Source organism: Neodiprion fabricii, chromosome 6, assembly GCF_021155785.1.
Source record: "Neodiprion fabricii isolate iyNeoFabr1 chromosome 6, iyNeoFabr1.1, whole genome shotgun sequence".
NCBI classification, from domain to species: Eukaryota; Metazoa; Arthropoda; class Insecta; order Hymenoptera; family Diprionidae; genus Neodiprion; species Neodiprion fabricii.
The window spans coordinates 12,453,295-12,470,444 of NC_060244.1; the positions used below are offsets into that span (position 1 = coordinate 12,453,295).

Sequence of the window (17,150 nt, forward strand, 5' to 3'; positions counted from 1 at the left end):
GTTGTGCGAGGCCGGAATCGTTTATTAGCGGCGTGTAAACATAAAATCATCATTTGTTCAGTGACCGTCCAGTGATGAGCATAGACATATTCGGGCGACACTCGGAGCGTGGTGTGAGTGAAAAATTTATCCGAGGGCCTCCGGGTGTTGGATTCAACACCACCAACGACAATCAGTACGATATAGACGGTAAACGATTGTGTAACATAGCTGATCCGCAGCACTCCACCGATGCCGTTTCCTTAAAAGTTCTCAATACCGCTTTACAGTCTATGGCTGTGGATATTGTGAATACTTTTCAATCAAATTTTGAGAGTTTCGCGCATAATCACAACGAGGAGTTGAAACATCTAAGCATAAATAACAAAATCATACAAAACACGTTGAATCGTATCAAACATATTGGGGAGCAAGCAACACCGACGCTGGGACAGACCAGCAGGGAATTAGTATCGATTAAGGAACCAGAGTGGTTGGACGGCAATTCGAAAAATTGATAGGTGAAGAGTTGGAAACAATGAAGACTGTAATAGCCGCCGAACTTCACAGACAGGCTCGACGCAACTATCCGCGCCGATTCGTAGATGTACGCGGACTGGATGAGACCTGGCAAAATAATCTCGTCGATATGACGGCATACAGCTCGTGCAACAAGGGATACAAATACCTACTAACAATCATCGATATATTTTGCAAGTACGCGTGGGCGGTGCCGATAAAGTCCAAGAGTGGGAAAGATGTTACTGCTGCCATGAAATCTGTACTGATCCAGAGCCGTATACCTACACATCCGACACTGATCGAGGCAAAGAATTTTACAACCGCGAATTCAAAGCCCTCGTGAAGCATCACAATATCAACATGTATTCGACATTTAGTAACTTGAAGGCGTCGATATGCGAACGTTTCAATCAAGCATTGGAGAATGAAATGTGGAAGCGGTTTACTCTCCAAGGATCGTACAAGTGGATTAATATTTTGGATAATTTAATAAAGTCCTACAACAACACCAAACACCGCACGATTCGGATGAAACCGGTGGATGTTAGCACGGAGAATGAAAAACAGCTGTATCGTAGCGTGTACAAGCCTCGGCGAATCAACCGAAGTGATCGAGCGCGGAAATTCAGTGTAGGCGATCGAGTTCGAATCAGCAAGTACAAGAATGTATTCGAAAAAGGCTATATACCCAATTGGACGACAGAAATATTCACCGTGAGTGAGGTGAAAAATACCAATCCACCCACCTACAAACTTACCGATTATCAAGATCATCCCATCGAGGGGGGCTTCTACGAGGAAGAGCTCGCCAAAGTGAAATATCCCGACGGCTACCTTGTGGAGAAAGTATTACGCAAACGGGGGAATCTGTTCTATGTGAAGTGGTTGGGTTTTGATAGTTCGCACAATAGTTGGATAAATAAAACAGACATGTAACATAATTTGTATGTATTTTCCGAATTACAATAAAAGATTTTGAATATACAAATATTTCCACATTTTATCTCCTTTGTACGCACGTATGCTATACTCTGTACTACGAAAATAATAATGATAATAATAATAATAATGATAATAATAATGATAATATGCAATTTTTCCATACGATTATTACACATTTTAGTTTTTGGAAAACTTTTTTTCGTTTACTGAAAACATTTTTTCGATTTCTGAAAATTTTTTTTCATTTTCTGAGAACTTTTCTCGTGGTAAACGAATGAATATGAGTAATTGCTCAACATATTAATAATAAATAAATAAATAATTGTTGAGTACATGAATTCGCATTTTCAAATCCATTGAATATCGTATTGATCGTGAAGCGTTTCCGCCCGATGGTAGATCGTTCGAGGCGTCAAACAGCAAATATTCACATCAATTCTATGTCTACAGTTTATCCTATAGCTATTGGGGGGCTGGGACTAACCCCCAAGGTACGGTGTCGGTCGGTCCAAGTATCAATTGCCGGTCGCATCCTGCCAACTGAGAGCCTATTTTTTTTGTACGATCATGCTCACTTCGTGTTTTTGCTGCGTATTAAATACTGTGGAAGAGTCAACTCTTGGTAAGCCGTCAGACAGCGCTTATAATCATCAAACGTGATGCTATTTATCGATGAATTTCTTACACTCTTGGCGCGCTTACTCACTTTTACGCCACTGTCATATTTTTTCCCATCCCCACCCATCGTAGTAAATGTGTACAGCTTTGCTCGCAGTTCCATAAACTCTGTCATAATTTCACCATTATTTTCATCCTTCATTAGCCCTAGTTGTTTTTTGTTTTCGAAGGGAATACCATACACATTGTCGGGCGGATAGTCGGAGGTATCAAACATTGTATCCACATCACGTTTGATGATATCGTAGATATTAGGCACATTGAATTGATAAGTGAGGCTGTCTGTGTCGGTATACATCAATTTAGCTTGTTTATTCGGAAAGTTGGTTTTAATGTAATTATGTTGGAAATCGTAGGACTTCCGTTTCCGTTTTGGATGTGAGTGGCAGGTGTGCAAAAGAGTGTGAGTGAAAAGGGGAGAATTTAGCAGGATAGCAAAAGTGAGGAGAAAAGGAAATAGGGCAGAGAAGGAGCGGGGAAGACATAGACGGGAGGTCGGGTGGAGGAAATAGGGAGGCAGAAATAGAAGGGAAGGGCAGTTGAAAAAGAAAAAAGGGAGAGAGTTTTGAGGTTAGTCAGGAAGAGCCGGCGGACGGCAACGATAGGGATGGAACAAGAATAGGCGGTGACATCTAGAGAGTAAGAAGGGGGATAGAGTAGAGACAGGTAGGAGGCAGATAGATAAGGTAGGGAGCGGTGACCGAGAGAAAGAGTATAAGTAACGCGGGTGGCCAAAAAGAAGGGGCGAACAGGGAAAAGGAGGAGAAAAAAGGTAGGCCGGGCGCAGTAGCAGCGTTAGGGAGAGATAGGAGGCATAGCCTGGGATCGACGACGACGGTGCTAGACTGATGGAAGAGAAAGCTGGAGGAGGAAGGGGGAAAAAGGGAGGAGGATGTAAACGAGATACAGGAACGAGAAGAAGTATTTGGGAGAAGCAGGAAAGTGCACCGGTCGCCGGAGGGTAAGACAAGTGAGGAAGGGAAGGCAGAGGAAGGGGGTATACAGGATATGCTAAGGTTGATTAGGGAAGAGCTAAAGATAGGTCTAAAGGAGGTCAAAGGGCAGGGAAGGGGGATCAGGGAAGAAATGGAAAAGATTAAAGGCGAAATGACTAGAAGGGAAGAGCAGTGGGAAGTAGAGAGAGGGAAGATGAAGGAAACGATAAGGGATCTAGGTAAAAGACGAGAAGAGGTAGAAGAGCGGAGAGGGGTGGAGATAGAAAGGGTGAAGGAGAGGCCGATAGAATTAAAAAATTAGAGTGCAGAAGGCGGGGGGGAAAGGCAGGTACAGGGGAATGTGGAAGTGGCGCAGGTAACAATAGATAGGTTAAAAGAGATGGAGTGGGCCATAGAGAGAAAGGAAAGGAAAGAAAGAAGGGGAAATATAGTAGTGAGAGGAGCGAGACTAGAGAAGGAAAGAGAGAAGGAAGGGTTGAAAAAGATTTTGTAGCTGATAGGGGTAGAGGTCGAGGTAAAGGATATGTGGGAGGTAGGCGCAAAAAAGGGGGGAGAAAAGGGGATATGGATAGCAAGACTAGGAAATAGGGTGCAACAGAGGCAGGTAATGGGAAGAAAAAGCCTCCTCAAAGGGAGGGAGGAGAGAATAGACGAGGATCTCACCTGGGCAGAGAGGAGAATAAAATGGAAGTTGAGGGAGATAGCAGCTATTGAGGAGAGAAGGGGAAACAGAGTAAGAATAGGGTATGCAAAGATCTGGATAGAAGGGAAAATATGGAAGTTGGATGAGATAGGAGAGGTGCTTAGGGACGGTGCAGAGAAAGCGAGGGAAGAGGGGCAAAAGGAGGGGAGGGGAAAAGTAGGGGAAAGCGATAGGGAAAGGTCAGCAAGCGAGGAAAGAAAAGAGGGAAGTATAGATGCATAGGGAAGGGTACGTAGGGAAAGGCAGTCGGGGGAATGGGTAGTGGGGGGGACAGAGAAAGGGGGGGAGGGCGATGTAGAGGAGAGAGGGGGGGAGTAGGCGAGACGGAAAGGGAGGGGTGGAAAGTAGCTTTTTAGAATGTGGCGGGGCTCGCGAGAAAGGATGAAGATTTCTGGAGGGGGCTGGGGGAGTGGGATGTAATATTTCTAATGGAGACGTGGATAGAAAAGAAAGGGTGGAAAAGGATAAGAAATAAGTTGCCAGTAGGGTATAAATGGGAAGTACAGTATGCGGTTCGAAAAAATAGGAAGGGAAGAGCAATAGGTGGAATGCTGTCAGGGGTAAGAAGGGAGATAGTAAGTGCGGAGGGAGGGAGGAAAGAGGTGAAAGAGGGCATGATAACAAGGAAAATAAGTGTAGGGGGGGAAAAATGGGTAGTAGTAGGAATACACGTAAACGGGGATCTAAAAAAGAAGATAGTGGAATTGAAGGAGCGGGCAGAAGAAATGGAGGGAGGTGCAAAAGTGCTAGTGGGAGGTGATTTTAATGCCAGGACAGGGCAGGAGGGGGGAGGATGCTGGGGTGAAGGAGAGGAGGAGAGTAGGAGTAGGAAATCGAAGGACAGGAAAATAAACTCGGAAGGTAGGCAGCTAGTGCAATTTTTAGAAGAGACAGGATGGGCAATAATGAACCGGAACATAGGGGGGGATGAGGAGGGAGAATTTACGTATGTAGGAGGGGCTGGGGTGACGGTGATAGACTACGCTATAGGAGACATCGAGGTAAGGAATAGGGTCAAAAGGATAGAGATTGGGAATAGGATTTACTCGGATCATCACCCGGTCTTAGTGTGATTAAGGGGGGCAGTGGCTAGGACAAGGAAGGGAAAAAGAGTATGGGGAACTGGTAGAGGAGACTGGACGGAGGAGGGTAGGATGAGGTTTAGAGAAGAAGTCAAATGGGAGGGGACAGGAGAAGTGGATGTAGGTAAAGAGATGGAGAAAAGAATAAGGGAGTTTAGACGAGCCTTAGATGTAGGAGGGAGGGGGAGGGAAGCGAAAAAGGGATGGTGGGATGAATAATGTCGGCGAAAAAAGCGGAAGTTAGGCAGAGTCTAAGGAAATGGTGAAAGGGGGAGGGAGAAGGGGACGCGTATAGAAAGGAAAGAAGGGAATATAATAGGCTATGGGAGGAGAGGAAAAAGAAAGAAAATGAGGGATTCATAAAAGAAGCAGCGGAAGCAAGGACAGAAAGCAAGGTACGGGAGATAGTTAATAGGGAAAGAAGGAAGTGGAAGAGGGTGAATGAAGAAATAGGAGATCAGGAGTGGAGGGAGTATTTCATGGGATTATTAGGCGGGGTAGAAAGCAAGGTAACATAAGGCGGGGCGACGAAGAATAGGAAGGGGGACAGGGAAGGGGAGCTGCAGAGGGAAGAGATTAAAAAGGTGATAGGAAAGCTGAGGGATGGAAAGGCACCAGGGGGGATGGAATAGTTAGCGAGGTATGGAGGTATGGGGGGGAAGAAATGGAGCAGTGGATATGGAAAACATGTAACAGAGTTTGCGTGGGGGAGGGCTGGCCAGAGGATCGGAGGGAGGGATTGATAGCGCTGATAGTTAAGAAGGGGGAGGGAAAAAAGGTAGAAGAGTATAGGGGGGTGACGTTGATGCCAACTCTATATAAGGTGTATGCGATGGCATTAGCGGATAGGTTAGAAAGAGAGGTAAAGGAAAAGGGCTTGATACCGCAAAACCAAACGGGTTTCAGAAAAGGCATGGGTACAATTGACAATACCGGGACAATCTCTTGAAACTATACATATAACGCGCATGCGCCAAATAATTTAATCTCATTGGTCGGTGAAATCGCGCCGCGGTGATGTTTCCATCTGCTGAGCAAGGCACCAACGTACACAAAATGAAACAAAAGCTGTAATTCTCTCGCGCGTAAAGCCGTGGATTGAGGTTATGCTGCTGTTTACTTTTACGTAGCGTGAATCGTCTAAGAAGAATAGTATCGTTCAGCAATACCGTGGTTGATTACGGAAGATATCCAACCGACGCAATAAAGAATTCAACGGAAAAACAAATAACAAATGATACAGAAATTGGGTATTATTTATTGAAAGAAGAAATCTGAAATTCAACGTGAAATGTCATTAACAAGTGGGAGTCTGGACAAACAGAGGTAGGTAAGGAAAAACAATGTTCATTGTGAACAGATTCTCTATTTACATAAAATTAAAAATAAATGAATGGTTGAGACCCAGTAGAAGGTATTTACAGAGTAGATCTGTTACGGTGCAGTGCTCCAGAAGTCAGTAATTAGTGCTGATGAACATGAAATAAATAAAAGAAATGAGTAACAAGGAATAAAGAAATTATTCATCTTAAACACGAAGCTTAGGAGGACAAAGAGTAGCAATTAACAGAAAACGTACCCGACGCAATACTCAAAAAACCCTCGCCGACATCGTTGATTAGTTGACAAAGTTTTTGCAGCTTCATTGTACAACAATCAATGTTCCGTTAACAAAGAGGGTTCACCAGATATCCTAGAATAAAAAGAGAAAAAGAACAACAGTTAATATTACAGTGTAAATCATGCTATTAATGAAAAATTAGGAAACAAAACAATAACTTACAAGACAATCGTCCGATAACACTGGGAGACCAATCTCCACTCTTCTGATCACCCCTCGTCTGACCATTGGTTGCCTTTCAAAAAGTGCTGCCTTTTTTTTGCCTTCAAAAATACCGAAAGATCCTGTTTGATAATAATAGCTTCTAATATTTTCAGGTACGGAATAATTCATTGTCAAAGCTGGACTAAATTTGTCAGGCATGGAAGCATGTGAGTAAATTTCCAATTACGTGATCTTTGACAATGACAATATTTTAACATGGATTCAATGATAAAATTCGTTTTTTTTTCAGCAGGCTCGAAGTTTAAACTTTAATTACCACAAGGAAAATTATGCCTTACCTGATGGTCAAAACGTTTAGGTGGCAAGGATCCTGGTTTCTCGAGCGGTGAAATCATTAGAACCATCGAACCTGGTTGTTTCGTCAGACATCAGGTGCCAGAGTGAATTTTATCAGGCCATCGCCACCTTCTTAACATCAGTTGGGGCAAAATTGAAGAGCGGGATATACTACAGATTATAATGACTGAATATCCCATCATTTTACTTTGATCGAGCCAATAGCGATAAGTTTGTTACTTAACCGTTGCTGTCAATTCATTCTACCGAGGAATCATTCTGTGCACCATTGTAATTTAAGCATTATTATTATTGACCAGCATCGTTTTTCAAACTTTATACCATTTGATTTGGTATCTTATTTTGAAGCTTACTTTTACTCTCTTTGGCATTGAATTCAGATAAATAGTTTTTCAAGTCCTGAATAAGATTGTAGGGTTGAATTTTGCTAGGCAAACTCAATCAATCTAAATCTAGAACTGTTAAATAAGTTCAGTTAAAAATGTCTTTAAATTTAATCTTAGTTGACGGTGTCATCTGGCTAGCTAGTTGCACGATAACTTGAAACCAAATTCAATTTTACACTCTTTATAGGGTCCTACGCTAAGACTGAAAGCTTGTGAAGCTCCATGTACCGTAATTATTTCTGCATTTCATGTTAGCATTATCTGGAGCAAAAAAAATCTCATTTTCAGATTGGAAATGGAACCTGAAACACAGAGTTATTCAATAGCACGAATTGAAAACCAAGAATTTCATAATGGTTTCTGCAACAAAGGGACTCTTTCCAAATATCCTTGTTAGAAGGTGATGTTCGGAGTACTATGAACAAGATATTGTATCGGATGACATTACTTGGAAAAAAATCTTTGTAAACTTCGTTAAAAATTAGATATTCATTTATTTTGATGGAACAAGGGACACAATCTTTACATTACTTTAAAATTGACATTACTCTAAAACATGATTGTTCTTGAACCTAATTGTGACATTGAGGCGCATTTTGAGAAACTTGATTTTCAACTTGTGTCACAGGATGTGATTTACATTCCGGAGTTCTACGCTTTCGATTAGATTTTCTTTGTTTCGAACCGCACTAACATGAAATACAGAAATCATTTTAATAAATCTAATATTACTTGAATTTTCAATTTTAGTATTAGGTTCCCTTCATTTATTCAATCGAACATCATTGAAAATTTGCGAAATAAATTCTGATAATCATTCGGAAATTTTAAATAGTAGTAGCAATAATTTGTTAATCGGAAAAAATACATTGACTATCGACTATTCGTAAATTTTGTTGAACTATTTTCAAGAAAAAACGGATTCACAGTTCCGTTACAGATAGTGAGATATTTAAATTTCTTGAACCGTCGGTTTAATGTCTCATTTTCGATAGTGATAAAATTCAATATTACCGCCTGAAATCACAAAAGAGTGAGAAAGTTGCTTAGTTGCTTGAAAGTGGCGATGATCTTTGTACGTGTGACAAATTGAATGAGCAGATAACAGTGAATATCAGGGATGTAATTATTTTAGCCGTATCATCTGTTGATAGATAAAAATTCCGTTCTTATTTCTAATGTACGAAATAATAAAAATGATTAAATAAAGTGTCCGCACTTACCTGCTGCGTTTCTTCCAAGCACCCAACATTTAAACAGATTTCTCATTTTAGTCGAATAAAGCCAATTTTCAAAGAGCATTAGCATCAACTTTCCGAGTCATTACCTCGACTGTTTAAGATTCTAACCTCAAAAATTCGTATGAACGCCGACAGAAACAGAGTTTGGCAGCTGAAACTCGGAGTGGCCAACCTGCCCGAGCAGCCGATAAAACTCGCGCATGCGCATTATATGTATAGTTTCAAGAGATTGTCCCGGTATATATTGTAACGTTCTGGACGTTACGTTAATAAAATATGGATCCGCGAGTTTACTTATTAAGTCAAAGAAATCAAGAGCGTGAATAACAAGCCAAAATCAAAGGCGAAATTAAAATGTTGTGAAAAGCTTTTAATGCGTAATATGTGTTTCTCGTTTAAAGTCTGAAACAAGACTGTTTTTACAATAATGTTGGTTGGCGCAGCAACCTTATTCTTTTTAAAGACATAAGAGGTTTATAAACGTCTTTTATCTATGCTGACTACTAGATCATTAAAGAGGGGGCAAAACGGGTGATTTCACCCTTTGTAACACTACTCCCACCCGAGGAAAAGAGTCGTCCCGACTCGGGAAAGATAAAACAATTATAAAAGTATTCTAGTAGTCAGTGCTCAAAGGTGAGTTGGAGCTGTGGCTCTAAAAATTTAAGAACTCCCTTTTTTACTATTTGGCATTTGCCCACAGTCTCAAGGTAAACCACAGAAAACCTTGAGCAGATAGTTGAGCGTTAAATAATTCCAAAAATTTATGCGCCTTGTTTTTACAAAGGTAAGTGTTATCTAGTGTCATGTGGCTTCATGAATTTGGAGACAACAAAATCATCCGGATCGCCGTCGAAAAGAAAATCCATTCCTCTTCAGGGAAAATAGTGCGGTGAAACAAGCACAGACGAGTACGACGAGGCGGGAAACCATACATGGAAGAACTCTGGGTCCTGGGCAACATAAAGCTGATTCCCTCTGAGAACCGGCACAGGAAACAGGGAGAAGGGATGGGTGACTGAATCTAAGGCTTCTTCAGATACAGCACACCCTAGAGTTTGAAGGACAAATGTGAGTGGTGGTATAACAATTCAAATTCACTTAGTGAATTTGGGAGTTAGTGAAATTGGGAGAATATACGAATAAAATAAATTAAATTTGTATTCAAAAGAAAAGAAACGATCTAATCTGAATCATTTCTGCGTCCTTCTTCAAAATAAGACCACCAGTCATCTTCAGGAATCGGGGAAAGATTGGATGGGAAAAGGCTGTGTCAAGTAACCTGAAAAAGTACTCACAAAAACTGACACTCAAGGTTAATAAAATGTGAAAATCAAGCAATCGCTCATCGACCTTAAAAATAATCGTGGCTCTATTCACATTTCAAAAGAAACCAAAGCCTGACCGACACAAAACTCGATTCCAGAGAAGAAATTTCTAGAAAGAAACAATCGAAGAAAACAAATTTCAAATTGATTAGCAGCTCAGAAATAACAACCCATTATCAAGCTTCCGTAGTAGGAAGAACCATGTCTAAAATTCACAACTTAATAAACGCGGGGATATTAGCCCAAACCTTTGACTTTGCTAATTTTAAAAACTTGTCAGGAGAAAAATTAGAAAGCAAATTCCAGAATTCATGGAACAAGTTTTCTTGTGGGTTTTTCAATTTTCGAATCGAAGAAGGAAAAATTGGTCCTCTCTGTACGTCATGCTGCACCCGCAGGTAAATGAAAAACGAACACAAGAAACAACCCCTTATTTAAATAGAAATTTAAATTGAATTTTTTTTTTTATTGTGAGAATTCCAGTCCTGAACATCTGCGAGGTGAAGTTGACCTCCACGCAACTTTTCTGAAGGACAATACTTCTTGCACAGTTTGCAAAGATAGTCTTATCCTCATTGAAAAACCGACGGAAGGCTGCTCCGAATGTGAGGCCGTAAAGACTGAATTGAAAACCATCATTAAAACCGCATACCACTTCCAAATTATTGAGTTTTTTTTTTTTTTTTACTGTTCAAATATTCTTGAAAATGCAAATAAAATGAAATTGAATTGAAAGGTTTAACTTTATCTGTGTGTCATTGCAAAACAGAAGCTAGAATAAACTTGATCGGCTGCAGATTCTGCATTGATAACCAAAACAGGAGCCGATAAAGAAGAAAAGGTTTGTTTCATTAGCCAATCTTCATGAACCTCATGAATAGTTCTGAGTAGCTCTAAAGAAATGCTTGATTCCTCCTCACAAGAACGGGAACTAACTCGAGCAAAAGAAGTTTCTGGGGAAACTCGCAAATAAACAATCAAATCTACTCTGAGCTCAGACGAGCGAATGAGAAGATCAAAATTTTTCGTCAATAAATGAGATTTGAAGTCGCGAAAATTACCTAACCTTCGACGAGCTTCCACAAAACAATTGCTACTGAATATCGATCTTTCCATCACCTTTACAGGTAATGAAGTCGTCTGCAGATGTCTATCTAACATAACCATTTGAGCGAAATGCTGAAAATAATAGCAAGAACGATCTGGGTCTTGATACATCAAATCTAGAAGATTAATTCCAGCTACATCTCGATATTCCTCAAGAGGTTCTAAAAGCGTACAGACCTGGCGATCTGCTAAAAACCTCTTGGTGAAAGTTGTTTTTCCGCATCCGATATTTCTTTCAATAATAATCGTAAGCGGTCGAGTTTTACTCAAATGAATTCCGAAAGGTAAATTCTTCTCCCAATCAATAACCGACTGTAAAGAAGGCCAAATCGATCACAGTCGTCAAGGGTGTTCATTTGAAGATCTAACCTCGAAGGATGTTCCTGGTCTTGGAGAGACTGTTCCAGGTTGATCTTTATCAAAAGGAGTAAGACGATCCAAGTGAACCACTTTCTGACGCGAATGAGGAGATCTTCGGATTCTATGAACAACATCATTTATCCGGTAAACCACTAAGTGAGGGCCTTCCCAATTTCTTTGTAGCTTTGGACATCGTCCTTTCTGTCTTCGAGGTTGAAAGAGCCAAACAGAATCTCCAGGATTAAATTTTAAATCTCTGGCTCAAATATCATAACGAGTTTTCTATTTATCTGAAGCCATAGAAATCCTATTCCTAGCAAAGTGATGAATTTCTTCTAAACGTTGTTGTAATAAAAAGGCATAATCTGTTTGATGCTGTCTTTGCACAGGAACAGGGCCTTTCTCTAAATCTGACGGTAGTCGAAGATTTCTTCCAGTAAGCATGAGGGCTGGCGTCTGTTTCGTCGTCTCATGAATCGCAGATCTGTAAGATGGGAGGAAGAAAGGGATCCAGGAGTCCCAGTCTCTCTGATTCTGCTCTACGAAGGACGACAAATACTGTAGCAAGGTTTGATTCAGACGCTCTATCATGCCATCAGATTGCGGATGCAAAGGAGTTGTACGAGTTTTTCTGACCCCTAAAATCTGAGTAACCTCTTTCATTAAGGTTGACTCAAAATTTCGGCCTTAATCAGTATGAAGTTCTAGAGGAACTCCGTGCCTACAAATAAACTCTTTAACGAATGCCTGTGCTACAGTGGAGGCTTCTTGATCAGCGAGAGGAACCACTTCAGGCCATTTAGTAAAATAATCAGCAATAACCAGAGCATATTTATTTCCAGAATGGGTTAACGGGAGAGGTCCGAGAATATCCATTCCTATTCTTTCAAATGGAGCTCCCACGTTGTAAATTTGAAGAGAGCTTTGTCCCTTCGCTCGAGGTCCTTTCTTTGCTGTGCAGATTCGACATCTTCGACACCAATCTTCAACGTCCATCCGGCAACGGGGCCAAAAGTAGAAGTTGCGAATTCTGCCCAGAGTTTTATTTGACGCGAAGTGTCCGCCTGCAGGAGAATCATGATAAAGAGCAAGAATCTCTGCAACTCGTGACCTGGGAACCAAAAGTTGCCACCTGATTTCTTTCAAGTCTGCAGATTCCCATTTTCGGTATAAAATTCCATCAATTAAAAGAATAGAGTCCCATTGAGCCCAATAAATTTTCAAATCTGGCTCGGCTAAAGATATATCCTGCCAGTCCGGGCGAGTTTCTGCTTCTTTCCAAGACTTCACTTGATTCAAAGTATCGTCTTCTTGTTGCGATTTTCTCCATTCCTCCTGGTTATTTTCGAAAGAAATCTTCCGTATTATAAGAGAGAGGTCACGATTTTTCTCTAATCGTGCACACTGTTTACACTCTGGCATTTCCTCGCAGGGTCTTCGAGAGAGAGCATCGGCGTTTCCATGATGAATTCCTGCTCGATGACGAATATCAAAATCGTACTGACCGAGCCTTTCTAACCATCTAGCTACCTGACCTTCGGGAGATTTAAACGAAAGTAGCCACCTGAGAGAAGCATGATCCGTACGTATCAAAAATCTCCTGCCGTACAAATAATAGTGAAAATGTACTACGGTCTTAACAACAGCTAAAAGCTCTCTACGAGTGACACAATAATTCCTCTCGGTTTTACTCAAAACTCTGCTGAAATAGCTTATCACTCTCTCTTGACCTCCCTGAATTTGTGACAGAACCCCGCCTATTCCTGAAAGAGATGCATCCGTATCTAAAATAAAAGGAATTTCGACCTCTGGATAAGCTAAAATCGGCGAAGAAATAAGATTTTCTTTTAATTTCTTGAAAGCCTCTTCGCATTCCGGGGTCCGGTCAAAAGGAATCTTGATTCCGGTCAAGTGATGGAGAGGTTCAGCTATACTAGCGAAACCTTTTACAAATCTTCTGTAATACGTACAAAGGCCTAAAAAGCTTTGAATTTGTTCTTTATTCTTAGGTGTCGGCCAAGGAGAAACCATCTCTATTTTGGACGGGTCGGTCTTCTCACCTTGTGCTGAGACGATATATCCGACGAAGCCTACTTCTTTCTGGAACAGATGGCATTTTTTCGGCCTCATTTTCAGACCTGCTTGCTTCAGCCTAGCGGAAACTTGCCTGAGATTTTGAACTTCTTCTTTGAAGTTCTTGCCAAAAACGATTATATCATCTAAATGAACGAGGCATATTTTGCCAGTGAGCCCATGGAGAACAGCCTCCATCATTCGTTCAAAGGTAGCCGGGGCATTACTCAAACCAAACGGCATAACCTTGAACTGCCATAATCCTTCTAAACCCGTAACAAAAGCTGTTTTTTCTTGATCTAGAGGATCCATTTCGACCTGCCAGTATCCGCTCTGAAGATCTATGGTGCTGAACCAAGTTGCACCAGCTATAAGGTCGAGTGTCTCGTCGATTCTGGGTAAAGGATAAGAATCTTTCTTCGTTATATCGTTCAGCTTCCTATAATCGATACAAAATCGTTTGGATCCGTCCTTTTTGTTGACAAGGACGATTGGTGAGGCCCAGGGACTAGACTATGGTTCAATCACATTGTTCTTTAGCATGTCTTCCACAAGCTTCTTCACCTCTTCTCGGGCGTTGAGAGCAAGTCTTTGTGGAGCTTGTTTTATTGGCGAACTCTCTCCGACGTCGATCTTGTGCTTGACAGAAGTACATCGGCCCTTATCACCACTATCTTTGGCGAAAGAATCTATAAATTCTAGCAAAAGAGATTTAAACGATTCTACCTGAGCTGAATTTAACAAAATCGAAGATTTCTCAACAAGGCTCTGTAAATGTAGAGGAAAATGTTGTTGCAAATCTTCCTCCGATAGTTCTATTTCTCGAATTCTCGGAGGAGTCCAATAAATTCCATTTCTATTTGTACAAAGAGTTATTTCGCGATTGTTTGAAGCTAGTGAATTTCTCTTAGTCGAGATAACACAGTTATGAGCTGTAAGAAAGTCTATTCCCAAAATACCTTCATCCTCTATATCTGCTATGAAAACCTTATGTGGAGAGTCGATGCACCCAAAAAGGTTAATTTGGACAGTAACCTGTCTCAAAACCGGGGTCGTCTCTCCAGTGGCTGTTCGCAGAGAAAAAGAGGGAACAATCTGGTCATCGGATTTAAAGAGATCCGATCGAACTACGGTTACTTCTGCGCCCGTGTCTATTACCCATAGACAATCGACGCCATTTACAGTACCGCGCGCGTGAAGACCAGACTGTCGTAGACTTCTAATTAAAAACTGTTCTCTAAGAGGGCTTTCACTTCCAACAATCTGCGATGATTTTCGCCCTGACAAATCATCTGAAACTAGTTTTTTGGGCGAGTTCCTGTTGAAGAACTCGATTGAGGATTTGCTTCCCCTATTTCTATATTTTCCTTACGCCAGTTATAAGAGTTTGAATTCGAGCCTTGCATCGGTTCTCTACTAATTTTTTTCAATTAGAAAACAATGATTGGCGTCGTGACCTATTTTTCTACAAAATATACAGGTCAAGCCGGTTTGACTCGTCATGACCGCGTTCTTATTTACACGCTTGTTTTGCTGGTTTTGAAAAAAACCTTGATTTCTTGGTTTAAAATTACTATTGATATTTTTATTTCTATGATTTTGAGGTTTTGGTTCCTCCGAGTGTTCAAAACTTCGTCTTTCTGAGGTGTTTTCGGACACCTCAATCCGACGAAGCCTGTTCAGCCCAAAATATTGTTTCCTCATTGCCTCCACCTCGAGGGCTTTGGCCGTTGCCTCCCTCAGAGAAGTGAGGCCCGATGTTCCAACGGCCATTTTGATTTCTGGATCACTAATTGCATTCAAAAAGGCTTGAGTCGCTAATAAATTACGAGACGGCTCGTGATCTGGCAATGCTACACGTGAAAGTCGTTCTATATCCTGGCTAAGAGACGCGAGGTCTTCGTCTCGTCCTTGTCTCCTAGTCTGTAATTGAGCCGTGTACAGTTTCGTCAAGTGGTCATTTCCGTATCTCAACTTTAGTGCAGAGCTAAGTTTCTCATAATCAGAAATTTCTTCTTCAGACAATGCCGTTAAAACATTCAGAGCCGGCGTCCGAAGACAAGAGGCAAGGCTGTGGGCCCTCATGGCGGAGTCCCACTGATTATGCTTTGCAATAGTGTTAAATTGACGTTCATACTCTGCCTATGGAATCTTTCCATCAAAAATTGGCGGTTTCCAAGGACAAAAGGGTTTCTCATAAATCTGAGAAGTAACCCCAGGAAGTCTCGAATTATTCAATTGACTCAAATGAGAGTATTGAGGTTGAACCTGAGACAGAGGCTCGGAAAAATCAACCTCATTATTTACTCTGTTTCTACAAACTGGGGATTCAACTACTCCCCTAATAAATGGCACAGACCTTGAATCTCGAACGTCCTGGATTCGTCCTGGATGTCGGATCTCTTGAACAACGGTAACAGGAACAGGTGAGGGAACAGGAGAGGGAACAGGAGTAGCGACTCTAGAACCCTGCGGTGTAACAGCCGGTCCTCCAGTGCCACTCATTTGATGAACGGACTGAAGGGCCGCCACAGTCGTCCGAAGAAGGTCTTGAAGATTAGTTTCTGAACGCTCTCGAGCCTCCCCAGTCGTCCGGAGAAGGTCCCGAAAATTAGCTTCTGAACGCTCTCGAGCCTCCCCTTCTCGCCTCCGTTGTTCCTGTTGTTCTTGAAGCAGCTGAATTAGATGTTGCTGTTGTTGAGCAGCAACTTCTTGTCGTTGTCTTGCCGCTTCTTGTTGTTGTGTCAAGATCTTCAGCAGATCAAGTCGAGAGACCGCCGAAGGAGTTAAAAGAGGGTCTACTAAAGGTGATAAAATTTCTTCTGGAACCCTCGGATTTTCCATGAGAGAAGATTCTTCTCCACTTTCCCTTCGACGTGAGCGCGTCATACGACTACTGCTCATTGTTTATTATACGCACTGAATCGACTTAATTGAAAAGAAACTCAAAATCCCGCTTCTGACACCAAATGTAACGTTCTGGACGTGACGTTAATGAAATATGGATCCGCGAGTTTACTTATCAAGTCAAAGAAATCAAGAGCGTGAATAACAAGCCAAAATCAAAGGCGAAATTAAAATGTTGTGAAAAGCTTTTAATGCGTAATATGTGTTTCTCGTTTAAAGTCTAAAACAAGACTGTTTTTACAATAATGTTGGTTGGCGCAGCAACCTTATTCTTTTTGAAGACACAAGAGGTTTATAAACGTCTTTTATCTATGCTGACTACTTGATCATTAAAGAGGGGGCAAAACGGGTGATTTCACCCTTTGTAACAATATGTACTTAATTATTAATTCAATAGGCAGGTGGGTAAGGATAAGGGAAAGATGGTGGCGTTCTTTGTGGACTTGAAAGCGGCGTTCGATTCAGTGAACAGGAAGGTGCTGTGGGAGACTATGGAAAGGTGAGGGGTGAGGGAAGGACTAAGGGTGAGGATAGAGGAAACTTACAAGGAAACTAAGAGTCGAGTGAGGAGCGGGGAAAAGGTAGGAGAGGCGTTCTGGACGGCGAGGGGGGTAAGGCGGGGATGTCCGCTTAGTCCGCATGTGTTCAACCTGCTGCTGGCGGACTTAGAAGAGGAAATGGGGAGAGGGAGAAGGGTTCGGGGGGTGGAGTTAGCCGGCGGCAGGGTATGCACGTTAGCTTAT

At 41.6% G+C, this 17,150-nt stretch overlaps 1 protein-coding gene across 4 annotated transcripts in view; it reads left to right on the top strand.

The window, feature by feature from the left end:
* Window positions 1-17,150, top strand: part of LOC124185018 (dipeptidase 1-like) — a 1,685,273-nt gene that overhangs the window by 419,148 nt on the left and 1,248,975 nt on the right. The gene's annotated exons all lie outside the window — the stretch shown is intronic.